Below are 17,980 nucleotides of genomic sequence, written 5' to 3'. Positions count from 1 at the left end.
TCCAGGGACAGCTCTAGCCTGGAGGGGTCATGTACCTGGTCTCTTCCCTCACTGGCTTTGGGGTCCACAAACCTGCAGCCCGCCTGGCCAGGCCTGCCCCTTTGGCCTCTTCTCCATAGGAAAGTCCTCAGTGGCAGTGGGAATACCTGGCTGGAGCTCTCTGAGCCCACCTAGGTAGAGAATCCTCTGGTTTATTTCAGAGCCTGTGACTTCTTTAGGGTACTTGTAATCCAGCAGGATGCATCGCTTTATTCTCATTAAATAGCTCCTCAAGCATTACCTCTTTGATCACAGATGAGGAAACTAGGTCAGTCTTGAATAGCTCCTTGAGAGCAATGAGCTAATTTTTTGTTTGCTCATCAAATCCATGGGGTCTGGCCCAGAAAGTGAATATGAACAATGAAGTGGTAAACCCAGGAAAAACTGTCTGCCTCAAAAGCTGATGGTTAGTATTTGCATGTTGACCTTTTTGAAGAGTTAAAATTTCAGTTTCATTTTACCAGGAATATTCTTTAATGACAACGTGGTTACTTAGTATAAGTCTGGGAATGGAGTGACCAGCACAAAACTTGGGAAATAGTGGGTGCTGACTACTATGCTCCATGCTTTCCTTCTATCAAGTCATCTGCTGCTGCTGCTGCTGCTAAGTCGCTTCAGTCATGTCCGACTCTGTGCGACCCCATAGACGGCAGCTCACCAGGCTCCTTCGTCCCTGGGATTCTCCAGGCAAGAACACTGGAGTGGGTTGCCATTTCTTTCTCCAACGCACGAAAGTGAAAAGTGAAAGTGAAGTCGCTCAGTCGTGTCTGACTCTTAGCGACCCCATGGACTGCAGCCTACCAGGCTCCTCCATCCATGGGATTTTCCAGTCAAGAATACTGGAATGGGGATCAAGTCGTCTAATCTTCAGGAAAAGCCGATTACCCCATTTCACAAATGGTGGAACGAAGCCTGAAGAAGGTAAGTATTAATGGTTTGCCCAAAGTCTGGCAGCTAATAGACTCAAAAAAAAAAAAAAATCCACCCAGGCAGCCCAGTGTGAGAGTTGGTGTTCTCAATGCTGAATGTCTTTTATGAAAAGAGTGAAGCAGTGGGGTTCAAGTCTGTGAAGATACTAAGTGAAATGTGTGGAACTGAATGAAGAGTTTAATACCCAAACTCAGGACTTAACAGTTTGGTGAGATTATGACCAAGTCGTCATCAGTAACTGGAGCTTCCTGTCAGCACCCCTTTTGCAGCCCCTCTGAAGTACATGTAGCCAGAGTGGATGCTTTGAGGAGTTTTCTAGACAGCCGGCGTCAGGTGTCTCAACTTCAAGAGACAGACGTTAGTGCTCCTGGAAGGAGATGAGCAGAAAGGGTGGGTGTCACAGACATGCCCTCAGAGAGAGAAACAGGCTCTTTTTATCTCTTCTGAACTCTGCTTTGACCTCAGCTGAAATGGGACCAGACAGCTTTCAAAGAACCATTGAGAGTTTTGGACTCAGCCCCACTGGGGGCCGACTTTAAAGACCCTTGACTAACGAAAGTAGAGCGGGCAGCTGGCTTTTTCAGGACCCCTCCCTGTATTTATGGCCTCTGCCTGCTAAGGCTCCCTCCTTGGTTTGGGCATGTCATGTGACTAGGCCACAAAGCCCTTGGAAGCTGTCTGATTTGATATGTGCATGGAAGAGGGTTCTCAGTATAGAGAGCTTTCCCAAATGTTATTGTCTCTACCTATAATTCACCAAAAAAACCCTACAAAACCCAGAATGTAAAATTGTAACTCCATAATATGACTCACATCCTGGTGACTAAAATTCCTACATTTTCCACCACAGCGTAATTTCCACGTTATTTCCTGGTTGGTCCCTGAATGGCACATTTCCTCACATACTGCAGATATTGGTGTTTTTGCCCTGAGGAAGGATTAAAGGAAACAATTCTGTCCCTCTCCTTGCCTGTTAGCTTTCGGAGTCCGCTCTCTTCCCCCGTGATGCAGAGGGAGGCGTGGGAGACAGTTGCTTAGCCCCGGTCGTTGAGGTTCAGGAGTCTTTACTCTGTGACTTCATCAAAAGTTATTAACTGTAAGCTGTATCTTCATGATGCCCCAGTGACTGCAACAAATTAAGAAGCTAGTCTGATAATAGTCCTGTGTTTAGTTTGAAGTTATGTGGATGTGGCAAAGCTGGTCTGGGGTCACTCAGCCTATTCTTCAACAAGTAGCTATTAATGGATTGTAGGTAGTTTATATACCCTCTTTCCGCCATTCATTAGATTGTAAACTCCCATCAGAACCGTTTTGCTAAAACAAAAGAACGGGAGTCTATTACGTACAAGAACCTGTACAGTGCAGACTGAGTCCAGGGAGAGTGTTGACTTGAATGGCAGCCACTGTCTCATCTCGGAGCCATTTAGTAACGGAGAAGAGCCGTGCTCTGCTCTCTTGAGCATGTGTTTACAAACTTGTGGAAAGGGGCAGAGAAAGCACGGCATGCTCGGGACTTTGGCTGACAAAAGTGTGACTTCAAAACCTCAGCTCTTAACACCTGAAAGCTGGAAGCCTTCTTATGGCATCTCTACCATTATCCCCAGGCAGGACTGCGATGAATCCATTCTGAACATGTAATCAGCTAGACACTTAAAAAACAGAGCACCAAAACCCAGGCAAGGAGACCCAGCCCTCCGTCAGGAGCTCATCTCAGTGTTTTAAGGGGCTCAGGGACTCCTCCTTTACGAACCTAAATCCATCCGGCAGCTACTTCTGCTGGTTCCTCAGAAGAGCTGCACCATCTGGTGACCACATCTACGTCAAAACCTTTCACATACTCTTAAACTATTATTAGATTCAGAATAAATTTCTTTACCACGTGAAAAGTTTCCCATAACATTATATTCCAGATTAATCGTTTCTCTTATTGGAAGTGATGGCACCGGACTTCCCTGGCGATCCAGTGATTAAGACTCTGCACTTTCACTGCAGAGGGCACTGGCTCGATCCCTGGTCCAGGAACTAAGATTCCACAGCTGTGTGATGTGGTCAAGGGAAAAAAGTGATAACACCAATAATTGAAACATGACAGTGGTTGGGAATGACCAAAACAAATTTGTCAAATGAATGAAATCGTGATGAATATTTTTTAAAAAGTTCTCATGTCTGCCAATACATGGACGAGATGGTTGGATGGCATTACCGACTCAATGGACATGAGTTTGAGCAAGCTCTGGAAGATGGTGAAGGACAGGGAAGCCTGGCATGCATGGCGTCTATGAGGTTGCAGAGTCAGACATGACTCAACAACAGAGTCGGACTCAACAACAGGTCTGCTAAGTAAAACATGTTTATATATGAAAGGTCCTTTAATTGTCTGTGAGAAAGCCTGTTATGCAACCAAATAAAGCAGAAAATCAGTTCAAAATTCTCCTTTGGAGAAACAACAGGGCCATATGCTTCCATTTCAAAGATGTTCCATTCAGGAGTGAGTCAGTTAACTTTGGTCATTTTGAAATACTTGATGAAAATAATTTCTGTTACCATCATGAGACGTCGTGTAGAAACACGAAGAGCTGGTGCAGAAAACCTTAAGAAACGTGCGTTGTCTTGTACTGTGAAGTCAGCCTAAAGCAGGACCAAGTCATGAGTATTCTCTGTGATAAAATCCACTGATGTGTTTAAACACTCACATGAGATCTTCTAGTTACAAGGCTGCTTAAAGAAGTCAGGGCTAACAGCAAATATAATGTTAGTGGTGAAACAAACTTGTGCTCCTGCCACTTCCCATCTTTGAGGGACATGGAATTAAAAATGGATCATTCCATCTTGGACAGTCCTCGGCTGCGGAGTTTGATCTGTTCACTGCAGGGAGGAACACGTACAGTCCCACTGTGCGTTTCTGTCATTGGCTGCTTTCTCCCCTGCAAGTTGTTCAGTTGCAAAGATTTTAAAGGGTGATTTGCTGGCAGCCTGGGATGTATCCATGACCTTAGCAAAGTGGAAATGAAAGCTCTCAGTTTTTCTTCTTTTCTTTCTTTTTTTGCAACAGTAAAACTACCAATTTTACAGTCAGTTGAACAGCAATAGATGAATTTGTTTAAAGTCTGTGTTCACAAAGAAAACCTGAACTTTAGTGGCTTGAATGCCTGACGCTGCAGCGCGATCTTTGAAGGGCAGACACTCTTACAGCTTGCTCTAGGCCACTGTCACCTGCTTCTCTGCACAGGTGCTGACCCCTCGGTTGATCTGGGGCCTCCTGGCGGGGGAGCAGGAAAGCTGGGCCTTTGTGTGCTGCAGAGAACGCTTTTCCAAGGCCTGTGCCAGTTTTCTGCAGCGGCCACAGGAAGCAGAAGAAAGAAAAGGTTAAGGGCCACAACGAAGGTCAGAGGGGGTTTAAATTTAGTTAACGTTGGAGGTTATAGCTTTTAACAACAGCTTTAAGAAAACTGATTCGAAGATGCAATTTGTTTCTTCTTTGTCAACTGTTATTTTTTTTTTATCCTATTGATAGTGACAGCTTAACAAAGTTTTTATATGCTAGAGGTTTTCATCCTTTTAGAGGATAATGGTCTGTTCCTAAAAAGAGATGCAGGTGGAGAACTTTATAAAGCTTCCATGACTTTCAAATTGGGAGCTTTAAAATAGACTCCCTGCTTGGCTGAGTCAAAAATAATCTGTGAGGGATGTTTAAAAAAAAAAATCTCTATTGGAAATGGGGGACTACTTTGGCAGTCAGATACAGAGGCTCAGATTTCTAGAACTTTCTTTGTATTTTGCTTTCAGCCATTCTGGGATAGTTTTCCAAGTTTTTATTCAAAATTACCAAAGACACCTCCACTTATCTTTTCATATGTGTATTTCTTTAAATTTAGAGCATGGTATTGTTCATTGTATCTCTTTGTGAGCAAAAGAGATGGCCACAGATTTCTGTACATGCGCTCTATGTTCCTGTCATTCTGTTAGTCCATGTTTTCTATTCAAGGATGGAAATGTTGTGGAAATTAGTCTTTCAAAGGAGAGTCATGTAAACTCTAGCTTCTCAATGGGAAACCCACACTGTTCAATAGGTATGATTACCCAGGGCTGACGTTGAATGTCCTATATCACACAAGGCCTTGTGTATTATTTAGCTGCATTTCTACCATATGTAAGAGGCTGGACTCTCTTGGAATGGGTTTCATACATTTATTTAGCTGGAGTTTTAAAATGCTGAGCTTGGGTCTATAGAGCTGTGCTTTCTATTGTATGTTGAGCAGGGTAAATGTGACCTGTACATCCAACTGCTGTCCTGTAAATGCAGCCATGAAATTAAAAGACACTTGATCCTTGGAAGAAAAGCTATGACCAAACTAGACAGCATATTAAAGAGCAGAGACATCACTTTACCAAAGGTCCATATTGTCAAAGCTATGGTTTTTCCAGTAGTTGTATACTTATGTGAGAGTTGGACCAGAAAGAAGGCAGAGCACTGAAGAACTGATGCTTTCAAACTGTGGTGCTAGAGAAGACTCATGAGAGTCCCTTGGACTGCAAGGAGACCAAACCAGTTAATTCTAAAGGAAATCAACCCTGGAATATGCATTGGAAGGACTGATGCTAAAGATGAAGCTCCAATACTTTGGCCATCTGATGCAAAGAGCTGACTCATTGGAAAAGACCCTGATGCTGGGAAAGATAGAAGGTAGGAAGAGAAGGGATGAGAAGATGAGATGGTTGGATGGCATCACTGACTCGATGGACATGAGTTTGAGCAAGCTTCAGGAGATGGTGAAGGATAGGGAATGCAGGCATGCTGCAGTCCATGAGCCTGCAAAGAGTCAGACACAACTAAGCGACTGAACAACAACAACAACAACAAATGCATATATTTGACAGCATAACGATTTCCAGTTTGGTGAGGACTCATTTAATTATTATTTTGGAAATGAAATTCTTTGTATAAGAGATGTTAATCTTCCAGATACCTAAGCGTACCTCTCAAGTGAACACAAAACTTCCTAACATTTTGAATAAAAGTGTTTTATAGAATCGATTACAGACTTTACTGCTTTCTGACACATGGTATAATGAATATTGTTCTCAAGAATGGGAGTATCCTCAACCATTAAAAAAGGATGAAATAATGCCATTTGCAGCAACGTGGATGGACCTAGAGATGGTCATACAGAGTGAAGTCAGAGGAGGAGAAATATCGTATGACATCTCTTATATGTGGGATCTAAAAAGAACTGATACAAATGAATGTACAAAATAGAAAGAGACTCGAAGACTTAGAGAATGAACTTATGGCTGCCAGCGGGAAGGATAGTTAAGGAGTTTGGGATGGACATGTACACAGTGCTATATCTGAAATGGATGACCAACAAGGTTCTACTGTATAGCACAGGGAGCTCTGCTTCATGTTGTGTGGCAGCCTGGATGGGAAGGGAGTTTGTGGGAGAATGGATACATGTCTGTGTGTGGTTGAGTCCCTTCACTGTCGACTTGAAACTGTCACAACATTGTTAATCAGCTATACCCTGATACAAAATAAAAAGTTTAAAATAATAATGAAAAAGAATGGCAGTCTTGCTATGAATACACGTCTCCATATGGTGGTGTATATGACACTCCCATCATAATCAATGCTGCTACATGCCCAAACTGGCATGATTTTGAATTTGTGATTCTTTTTATAGATTTTCTTACTCCTCTCTTGCCATTATATTGCCAGCTACCCCCTGTTGCTCTAAGTGCCTTTGCATCTTTAATAGTTCCTAAAGTTCTGCTCAAGGTCAAGTTCAATCTCGTCTGGCCTCATGCAAGGGCTGCTCCATCCCACCTTATTCCAAGTCAGCCCACACACTGCTGCTAGGATAATCTCGTTTTAGTAAAAAGCTCTGTTCACACCAGTGCCTTGCTGGAGACACTGCCGGTGATTTTGCACGGCCTGCCTGCTGAAATGGACTGTGAGTTTCCATTGCAGGGTTTCTCACCCTCTGCGATGATCCATTAGCCTTTTGTAGTTGACAAGCTGCTCAATTTGTCTGTTCTGCCCAGACTCCTTTTTCCATCTTGGCTCCTGGACATGACCCCTGAGAGGGGAGCCTCACAGTCCAAATGTCCAGCCTGCAGACCCTCTCCAGTTCTCAGCTCATTGGACCAAGGCAGGACCTACAGCAGAATGGTCCATCCGCCATGACAGTTTGCGGTCAACCTGGGAGATTTGCTGGGTGTCAGAGGGCACTTGGGGCAGAGAAACTAATTGGATATCCATTCTCCTCTCCCAGGTTTTAGCTGAGCACATTTGTTGTTGTTCAGTTGCTCAGTCACGTCCAACTCTTTTCGACCCCATGGACTGGAGCACTCCAGGCTTTCTTGTCCTTCACTCTCTCCCAGAGCTTGCTCAAAGTCCTGTCCATTGAGTCAGTGATGCCATCCAACCATCTCATCCTCTGTCATCCCCTTCTCCTCCTGCCCTTAATTTTTCTTAGCATCAAGGTATTTTCCAATGAATTGACTCTGCATCAAGTGGCCAAAGTATTGGAGCTTCACTTTAGCATCAGTCCTTCCAATGCATATTCCAGGGTTGATTTCCTGTAGGATTAACTGGTTTGATCTCCTTGCACTCCAAGGGACTCTCAAGAGTCTTCTCCAACACCACAGTTCAAAAGCATCAATTCTTCTGTGCTCAGCTTTCTTTGTAGTCCAACTCTCACACCCATACCTGACTACTGGAAAAACTGTAGCTTTAACTAGACAGACCTTTGTTGGCAAAGTAATGTCTCTGCTTTTTAATATGCTGTCTTGGTTTGTCATAGCTTTTCTTCCAAGGAGCAAACGTCTTTTAATTTCATAGTTGCAGTCATCATCTGCAGTGATTTGGGAGCCCAAGAAAATAAAACTGAGCACATAGCTGCCCAGAATAAAGACAACTCTAATCCCCTGGGGCCCACAGGGTTTCATTTCCTGTCTTTGGATGACTCTTAAGCAGATTTTCTTTTTTTTTTTTTTTCTTTTTTCTTCCCTTTTAAAAGTATATTATTTATTTCTCTATCTTTAGACTGCACCACAAGGCTTGTGGGATCTTAGTTCCCCGACTGGGGATCGAACCCATGCCCCTGCAGTGGAAGCTCAGACTGTTAAGCACTGGACCACCAGGGACATCCTGATGTGGATTTTCTTATCTGTCTGTCGATTGAAACCAAACATCTTTACAGCTTTAACCCTCTTCACCCTCCTCTGCCAAGCAGCCAGACCATGATTTGCTCCTATCTTCCTTGTGTTTTCTGTGTCTGCCATTCACACCCTGCCCTCTTTCTGGAATCCAGCCCAGCACCCTGTCCTCACAGAAACCTCCCTTCACCCAAGTGGGTGGGTTTCTCCGTTCTTCAGATCCTGTTATTTCTCGTATGCTTGTTCTGTGCCATTTATTTTTCTCTGTCTCCTAATGCATTTACTTGGACGTTGGCACATCCCACCCTCTACAGTGTCAGCACCTTCAAGGCTGGGACCCTTGGTCCCTGCGTCCTGCAGAGAGGTCAGCCTCGGACCTGCATTTCTTTAATGCACATTAAGACTCTGTTGTGGGCTGTGAAGCACACACCTAAGCCTTTTCAGATGGGGGTCTCTGAATAAACTGTAGGAGCTCTGCTGCAGGATTTCATGTCTTCTAGATGTTTCCCCCCTCTCTGCTCTTTTGGAGCTGACAGTCCTTAACCAGAGACTGCAGGTGCTGGGTCACAATTTTAGCAGGAAACTTTCTAAACCACTTGGGAAGCTCTCTGAGGTTAGCATCTTTTGTTGAAACAAATTGCTATGCTCAGTAGCATGCCTGCTGAATTAGAAGCATGAACAGTTTATAAACTATTTATGAAAAAAGTCACAGGGAAGCTCAGTGTCTGTAAAGGGGTAATAGCTGGGTCTCCAAACTTTTGTGCTAATTACCATGTTATGGACTCTATAATTGCAACTGACATTCTGTATAATCATCACGCATGTGTGTATACTCAGTTGCTCAGTCGTGTCTGACTCTTCTGACACCATAGAGTATAGCCCACCAGGCTCCCTTGTCTATGAGATTCTCCAGGCAAGAATATTGGAGTGGGTAGCCATTCTCTTCTCCAGGGGATCTTCCTGACCCAGGCATAGAGCCTGGGTCTCCTGAATTGGCAGGCGAGTTCTTTACCACTAGTGCCTCTTGGGAAGCCCATATTCATCATAAGAATTGTCCAAGGATTATTAAACCATCAAACATGTATAACCTTGGGTTGACCTTGCTGCCTCTAAAACAGAAAGTTCACAAGGAACTAGAACACCCAGTCTTAATCACTTCTTTAACTTTCTGTACGTGGTTGATGGGTTTTTATGACTGTCATGGTCAAATGTTTTGATAACATGTAATGCACTCATATCTAAATACTTTGAAATTTTATATTTCATATCCTCTTTAAATCAAGATCTACCAAGATATTTTCATTTTATTCTATAGTATGCCAGGCTTTTTTAATGGATATAAAGTTGTGTATATGAATATATCAATTTAGATCAAGCTTGTTTGTTATTTAAATTCTCTGTGTACACTTTTCATTTATTTGAATTTTTATTCTCCATAAAAAACAAAAACTATCTAACTATAGAAAAATTTTTTGCAGGTACTTTTTTTCCCCCCATGAATTAGGCATGCAATTGAATCTCTCCCCATTGCCGCCATTTGTATTTTGTGATAAAAACATGATTAACCTCAGGCCAGAGAAGGCACTGGCACCCCACTCCAGTACTCTTGCCTGGAAAATCCCATGGATGGAGGAGCCTGGTAGGCTGCAGTCCATGGGGTCGCAAAGAGTTGGACATGACTGAGCGACTTCACTTTCACTTTCACATGAATCTTACTGTAAGAATCAGACATCATACAACAGGTCCATGTGTAATTATAATTGTATCTTTAAATGATCACTATGAGGGCATGCAACAGAATAATGAGAACTAATGAGGAGAAGAACTGCCCTGAAGCATGTGGGATCTTCCCGGACCAGGGATGGAACCCGTGTCTCCTGCACTGGCAGGCGGATTCTTTATCGCTGTACCACCAGGGAAGCCCCCTCCCCCGCCCCACATTTCTGCTGCGTCCTTTATAGGCTGTGACTGATGGCCTTTCACAACTTCTAGTATCCCCTTTCACACTCAGCCATCGTGTCAGGATCCACTGGTGTAGGTGAGTGTTTTACACTAGCAATAGTTTAAGTCAAACGTTGCCACTGACTTTACTGTTTGCAGATTAGAATGGATTTGAAGTTACTCCTTTGCTAATTGGCCACCAGCTCACTTGCTCTCTCAAGTCGGGGAGAGTCGGCTGCCAAGTTACAGCAGAGGGTGCATCACTCCCCAGACCTGATTAGGCCAGGCTCTCGCTTCTTGCTGGACTCCCCGAGTGTGGCCAGGGGGCTCCTATGGGAGCTTTGCACGCTTGCGGGGCTGCCGCAGAGGGGGACACCTGTTTTCCCAAGTGTCCAACTCTCTGTGACCCCACAGACTGTAGCCCTCCAGGCTCCTCTCTCCATGGGTTCCTCCAGGCAAGAATACTGGAGTGGGTTGCCATTCCCTTCTCCAGGGGATCTTCCTGACCCAGGGATGGAACTCGGGTCTCCCATATGCAGGGAGACTCTTTACCATCTGAGCCACCAAGGAAGCCCAAAGGTGTTTTTCTTTCCACTGGTGCTGGCATTAGTGAAAGTATACACCCAGGCTGAGAGACACATTCATACAGTGAACGTGACAGAGTTGGAAAAGAAAATGCGGGACGGCAGGGATTCAGCGTGGGCAGGAGGTTGGGAGAGCCCCAAGCCGACACTGGGCCAGGGAGGCTGAGCTGCCAGAGGGTGGACCCAGGGGCAGGTGGCAGGGGAGCAGGTTAGCTGCCTCATGAACTGCAGAAACGTGATGGTCGGTGAAAGAAGCCAGTCACAAAGGAACATGTATTGTTTTTCCGTTTATAAGAGCCATCCCCAAATGACAACTATATGGAGACAAAAAGTAGATGATGCTTACTTAGAGCAGGAGCTGGCAATGGGGAAGGATTGTGAATAGAAAAGTTTTTTCTTTAGGTGATGGAAGCATTTCTAAGATTAGATTGTGGTCATAGTTATACAGCTCTATACATTCACTAAAACTCCATTGTAAAAATGGGTGGACTTTACAGGATGTAAATTTTATGGTGTGTATTCATATTAGGTATCAATAAGGCTATTTTGGGGATGTTCCAGATGGCACAGTGGTAAAGAATCTGGCTGCCAATGCGGGAGACACAAGAGATGCAGGTGTGATCCCTGGGTCAGGAAGATCCCCTGCAGTAAGAAATGGCAGCCCACTCCAGTATTTTTGTATGGAAAATCCCATGGACAGGGGAACCTGGTGGGCAAGTCCATGGGGTTGCAAAGAGTCGGACATGACTGAACACAAGGCTATTTTTAAAAAGCCAAAGGATTTATTATTTTAATAATAATCCAAGCTCTTCTAGGAAAATATTATATAAAAATATCATTTTACCAAATTTCTATTCTTAGTATTACATCCATTTTATCTCACTCAGTGACCTGTAAAATGCTCACTGGGATGTTAAATATGAATGGCATTTTAATTTTTCTAAAATTATCATTCTGCAAAAAGGCAGCATGTATTTATTTCAATTCATATGGTATTAGATAGGAATATATTTATTTTCCCCAGTGAGTCAGTATTCCGTGGAATTGAGGGTGATTAGATTTTATACTTTTTCCGTAGCAATTATGGCATTATAGCAGGATTTTCATAACTTGAAAGTATAATTGGACTGCCGCTGACAGGATACTTTATTACATAAAATGCAAATTAAAATACAGCTACATTTTGCATAAATTTTGAGTAAGTTTCAGTGAGAGAGATTTTACAAATTTAGCCTGAGTGTAAATAGAATTTCCTTTACAAATTAACCTGTATAAACAGTAATGCTTATTATTCCACAAGAACATAGATTTCATATTTTCACCACCAGTTGTCTAAACATTCTCATGAGAGGAGACTGCACTAGAGCTCACCCTTCATATACAGTGTGTGAGTGTCCAGGATGCTCTGTAGACACTGGGCCTGGACGTCGGTCCTGCAGATCCCACAAAAATCTCTATGTTTATCAGACTCTTTAGGGAAAATCTTGTCTTGCTGGTCGGCAGGTCTCCCTCCTGGTGCTCTTATCGAATCATTCTCACCTGCCCTGAGGACCCTTTCCTAAGAGGGAATCAGGCCTCAGAGGCCAGGAACTGTTTGGTGAACTGTGTCCCTAATTCCACAACAGAACGCCCCATGGGCTTCCTGAGGGGGGCAGCACACACAACCGTTAGCAAAGCCACACGCAAGAAAGCTGTGCAGGAGGGCCTCTGACCACAGCAAGGGTTTGTCAGTCAAGCACCAACACTGAGAAAAACGGCCAAGACAAAGGGAGTGCACGGGGCTCAAACCACCCTGGGAAGCAACTTCCTGAAGTCCAGCACTGGAAGTAGTAACCTACCTCCGCCCCCACCTGCTCCCCACCCCCCAGCCACCACACACACAGCCCCAGGCCTGGGGATGCCCTTGGGATAGCCCAGCGTGTTTCATTGGACCTGGTACTGTATTCACTGGATGTGGTGTTGTGCAGTCCCTGGACATGGCATTGTATATTCACTGGATGTGGTGCTGTGTATTCACTGGACGCAGTGTTGTGTAGTCCCTGGATGCAGTGCTGTGTATTCACTGGACGTGGTATTGTGTAGTCACTGCACATGGTGTTGTGAAGTCACTGGAGGCGGTGTTTGCAGTCCCTGGATGTGGCTTTGTGTAGTCCCTGGATGCGGGGTTATGTAGTCCCTGGACGTGGCGTTGTGTAGTCACTGGACATGGCGTTGTGTAGTCACTGGACACGGCATTGTGTAGTCCCTGGACATGGCGTTGTATATTCACTGGATGTGGTGCTGTGTATTCACTGGACATGGTGTTGTGTAGTCACTGGACGCGGTGTTGTGTAGTCACCGGATGTGGTGTTGTGTAGTCACTGGACATGGCGTTGTATATTCACTGGATGTGGTGCTGTGTATTCACTGGACATGGTGTTGTGTAGTCACTGTATGCGGTGTTGTGTAGTCACTGGACACGGTGTTGTGTAGTCACTGGACATGGTGTTGTGTAGTCACTGGACATGATGTTGTGTGGTCACTGGATGTCTAATTTGCAGCTTCAGCTTCTTGGAAAGGACACTGTAACTTAGCCCCAGCTGGGTGACCAGCCTTGTATACAGATCCAGGAGGGGTGAGATGCCAGCCATCTGGGGGCTCAGCCACCCAGGAACCCCCAGCACTTCCCACCCACTGCCCCTCCTGGTTGGCACGGGTCTGCTGCACCCCTCTGCTACCACCTGGGGCTGTGGCTTTTCCTGCCTCCGTGGCTAGGGCTGGGTCCCAGCTGCTCTGTGAATCCTTCCCTGACATTCTTTTCTGAGGTCGCCTACTCACTGGTCTTATTGATGGAGGGATTCTGTTTTGTTTTTGAGAATTCTGAGTCAGAAAACTGAGCCTTGACACCTAGGAGTCCTGGTCTGAATCAAGGCCCCCTGTAGGTCCTACCTGACCCTGGCCTGAAGGCTGAATGGCTTCAGGGCATTAGTAATAATAATGATATAATATGTGATATATCTACACACACATATATGTGTACTGCCTACTGTGTGTGCCAGCTGCCCTTCTAAACATGTTACATCTATTGACTCACTCAGTTCTTATAAAAACTTTCTGATTAAGTACTACTCTTGTTCTTATATCAGTTCAGTTCAGTCGCTCAGTCATGTCTAACTCTTTGCAACCCCATGGACTGCAGCATGGCAGGTCTCCCTGTCCGTCTCCAACTCCTGGAGCTTGCTCAAACTCATGTCCATTGAGTCGGTGATTCCATCCAACCATCTCATCCTCTGTCATCCCCTTTGCCTTGTTCTTATATATTCTTTCATAAATAAGGATGCTGAGACAATAGAGTTTAAGTAACTTGCCCAAGGTCATACAGCTAATTAACAGCAGAGCTGGGATTAGAACCTCAGAGGTTTGTCTCCAGAGTTTATGCTCTTACCTACTGTACTACCAGTGAGAGTTAAAATAATATTTTATCTATGCATTTCATTTTATGTGGTATTTTATCTATGTAATAATAAAAATAGTGACATTATCAAATTGATTATACACCTATGTCTGACTTAAAGTGTGTTATAATCCCAGAACTTCCTTTAAAAACTTGTAGGGAGGTGATACTGAAAATCATTTAGAGAGGAATATTTATGTTAGTTTATACTTTATTTTCAAAATTCTTTGTCTTCCGTGTGGAGGACAGAGCTCCGTTGTGAGATTTATTTGCCAACTCCATCTTTTACCTCCTAAGGTTCCTTGAGAAGTTAGTTTCTTTAAATATAAGTTCATTTATTTTAATTGAAGGCTAATTATTTTACAATATTGTAGTGGTTTTGCCATACATTGACATGAATCAAGTTAGTTTTAAATCTCTGGATTCTTGCTTCTTCATCCGTAAAATGGGATAATATTGTCAAAGAGTGCAAGGATAAAACAGGATAAATTATTTTGGAAACTATAAAGCAGCATAGAAATGTAAAGATATTCTTCATTTCCTGATCCCAAGTCCCCTCGAAATACTCTCTGAGCATTTGCTGGGCATGAACTGATAAGGGGATAAGCTAGGTGAACCAGTGCTACTCCAGGTGTGGTGTGGGGACCAGTAACGCTAGCAGCCCCTGGAAGCTTCTTGGAAACGTTGTTTCGCGGTTTGTTCTCAGGTTTACCCATTCAGAAATTGATTGTGGGCACGGAGTCCGCAGTCGTGCTCAACAAGCCCTCCAGGTGATTCTGATGCACGCCAAGGTTCGAGCAGCACTGGTGTGGAGTATGTTTAGTCCATTCGTCAACAGATATTGAGGAGTATCTCTAGAAGGGGCCGGTGGCTGGGTCTGGAGGGTACGACAGAGATGGTCTCCTCAAAGAGGTCCTTCTCTGTGAACCACTTCTCATCCTTCAAGATGCTGCTCCAGGGCCCCCTGGAGGCCCCACTGTCCCTGGTGGGCGGGGCATGTGGGCCGCCGCTTTGTGGCCCCACCTTCTCCTCCGCCCGTCCTCCCACCTGGAGGTCCGGCCTCCGAACTGCTCCTCCCAATCGCTCTGTGTTCGGTGTGGCCTCAGTGCTCCTGAGCGCCCTGGCCTCTGCCCCGGCGGCCTTCCCTCTCCTCCGCCTCCATCCTCCCGGGCGCTCAAAGGAGGCCTCCCAGCCCTCCAGTAAGTCAGCCACGTGTCTGTCCCTCTGCACCCACTGTGTGCCTCCACCAGGTCTTTCTCAGGTCATAAGGTAAGGCGTTTTGTGTCCAGTTTTCCCCTAAACTAGAAGCCTGTGTTTTAAATTTCTAGATCTTTGGAGCTTGATAACGTTCATGGCGGGAAGACCCTGGAGGTGGTGGGGGACAAAGCAGGGAAGTGGGGCAGGAGGGTTGGCGGAGAGCGGCGTTTGCCTTTTTCTTTGGAAGGCATCACCTCCATTCACCTGTTGTGCAAACTGGGTGATTTTGTCTTCCACGTGGAAGGGACCTTTCAAAGCCCAACTCTTGAAATGACCCACAAATGTAATTAAACTCTAGCTGTTTCTTTCGCATCTTCTACCCATAAGGCACTGTGGTGGCTGCAGTGAATGGTCCTGCCCTCAGGCAGCTCCCCATGGAACAGAAAAACACAGGGCCCAGCACCCCGACCCAGCCAGAGGGTTTTTTTTTTTTGATTAGTTGGCCACTTGGAACCCTCCGGAAGACATTCTAAGTCTTTGAAGCCTTCCTAAACATAGGGCTGGTGCCCCGACCCTCTGCAAAGTCCCCTGTTCATTCTAGAAGTTTGTGCTGGGAGCCCTGGCTGGGTGTGCAGTCCTGCAATCCTGGTTGCCTGTGCAGGGGCTGCTCTTTTGTTTGGAGTTGGGAAGTGAGAGGAAGCTGGTGGTGGGGAGATGGTGTGGAGTGTGGAGGAGACGGGGGTCAGTGGGGGGAGGCGGGAGGGCCCCAGGGTGGGGTGATAAAACAGAGTTATGTTTCCAGAAGCACTGCGGTTCATTTGAAATATTGATTCCTGTGGGGAGGTCACAGCCCAGCCTTTGTGGTGCTTTCAGAGGAGCTATTTATACATTTTGGTCTTTGTTTTGGAGTCAACTCCTATATTGGTGACACTCTGGCTTTGCTGAAGTAGTGTTTAAAAAAGAAAGTAGTAATTACTAACTTCATCCATGGAACAAAAGCTTTCTCATAAGCGTCTACTCCCACTGCTCGGGGAGGGCAGCTGGAATCCTATTCCTCTCTAGCTAAAGCAGCGTTCTTGGGATAAATTAAATAAAGACTCACATGCCCTTGAAATCTTGAGTTTTGGAGTCCATTACTTTTCGGGCTTCCCTGGTGTCTCAGATGGTAAAGAATCTGTCTGCAATGCAGGAGACCCAGCCACTGATCTCCCTACGGGCCTGTGTGTGGCCATCCACGAGCAGGCTCGGCACAGACCACGGCCAGGCCATGGTGTCGCTTAAGTGGAAGGCAGGAAAGAGTGTGAAGAGTACATGAGCACCATACATAACAGTACACGGCAGCGTCTTTAGTGTTAAGTGAAGAAAATTTAAAATGCATGTGTGTGTGTGTGTTAGTCTCTTGGTCACGTCTGACTCTTTCTGGTCCAATGGACTGTAGCCTGCCAGACTCCTCTGTCCATGGGATTTCCCAGGCAAGAGTACTGGAGTGAAAATGCATGCATATCATGACAAAAATAAGTAAAAATGTTATCATGTGGACCACAAATGAGACAGCATCTTTCAGTGACCCAGTTCCAGGGACTGGCAGAGTTACAGTGCTCCAGAGGGCGGCAAGGGTAAGTGCTCTTCCACGGATGGTTCATCAGAACTGAGGACATGGGGGACTTCAGGGTAAGCCCCAGGGAGAATGGGCCCCGGGTATGTTAGAACCTTAGGAAGTAAAGTCAGGAAGGTCCTGGGGAGTGTTTCCTTAGCGAATCTTTATTTTGTGGACCATCAGTGTGCTGAGATTTCTTTAGGTAGCCATGACTGCTGAGTGATTGCCCCAGGTTTCAGCATCTGTAAAATATAAAGCTTCAGTCTCCCCTAAACAAATGTTACATCCTTTTCCGACCTTTAATCACAGGAATTATTAAGGGTGATGCGTTGTATCTTTTTATAATTTTTTATAAGAGAGAAATTAGTAGAGTCTAGATTATCTTTGTGATAAAATAAGGATCAGTTGAGTCGCTCAGTCACGTCTGACTCTTTGCGACCCCATGGACTGCAGCACGCCAGGCCTCCCTGTTCATCACCATCTCCCAGAGCTTGCTCAAACTCATGTCCATCAAGTCGGTGATGCCATCCAACCGTCTCATCCTATGTCATCCCCTTCCCCTCCTGCCTTCAATCTTTTCCAGCATCAGGGTCTTTTCCAATGAGTTGGCTCTTGCATGAGGTGGCCAGAGTATTGGAGTTTCAGCTTTATCATCAGTCCTTTCAATGAATATTCAGGACTGATTTCCTTTGGGATGGACTGGTTGGATCTCCTTGCAGTCCAAGGGACTCTCAAGAGTCTTCTCCAACATCATAGTTCAAAAGCATCAATTCTTTGGCACTCAGCTTTCTTTATGGTCCAACTCTCACATCCATGCACGACTACTGGAAAAACCATAGCCTTGGCTAGATGGACCTTTGTTGGCAAAGTAATGTCTCTGCTTTTTAATATGCTGTCTAGGTTGGTCATAGCTTTTCTTCCAAGAAGCAAGCATCTTTTAATTTCATGGCTTCAGTCACCATCTGCAGTGATTTTGGAGCCTAAGAAAATAAAGTCTGTCACTGTTTCCATTGTTTCCCCATCTATTTGCCATGAAGAGATGGGACCAGATGCCATGATCCTAGTTTTTTGAATGTTGAGTTTTAAGCCAGTTTTTTTTTA

The sequence above is a fragment of the Bos grunniens genome, chromosome 12 (genome assembly GCF_055505025.1).
Source record: "Bos grunniens cultivar Pamir isolate PY7600 chromosome 12, Bosgru_T2T1.0, whole genome shotgun sequence".
In the NCBI taxonomy this organism is placed as follows: Eukaryota; Metazoa; Chordata; class Mammalia; order Artiodactyla; family Bovidae; genus Bos; species Bos grunniens.
The sequence above is the reverse complement of the archived record's forward strand: the minus strand, read 5'-3'. Positions refer to the sequence as shown.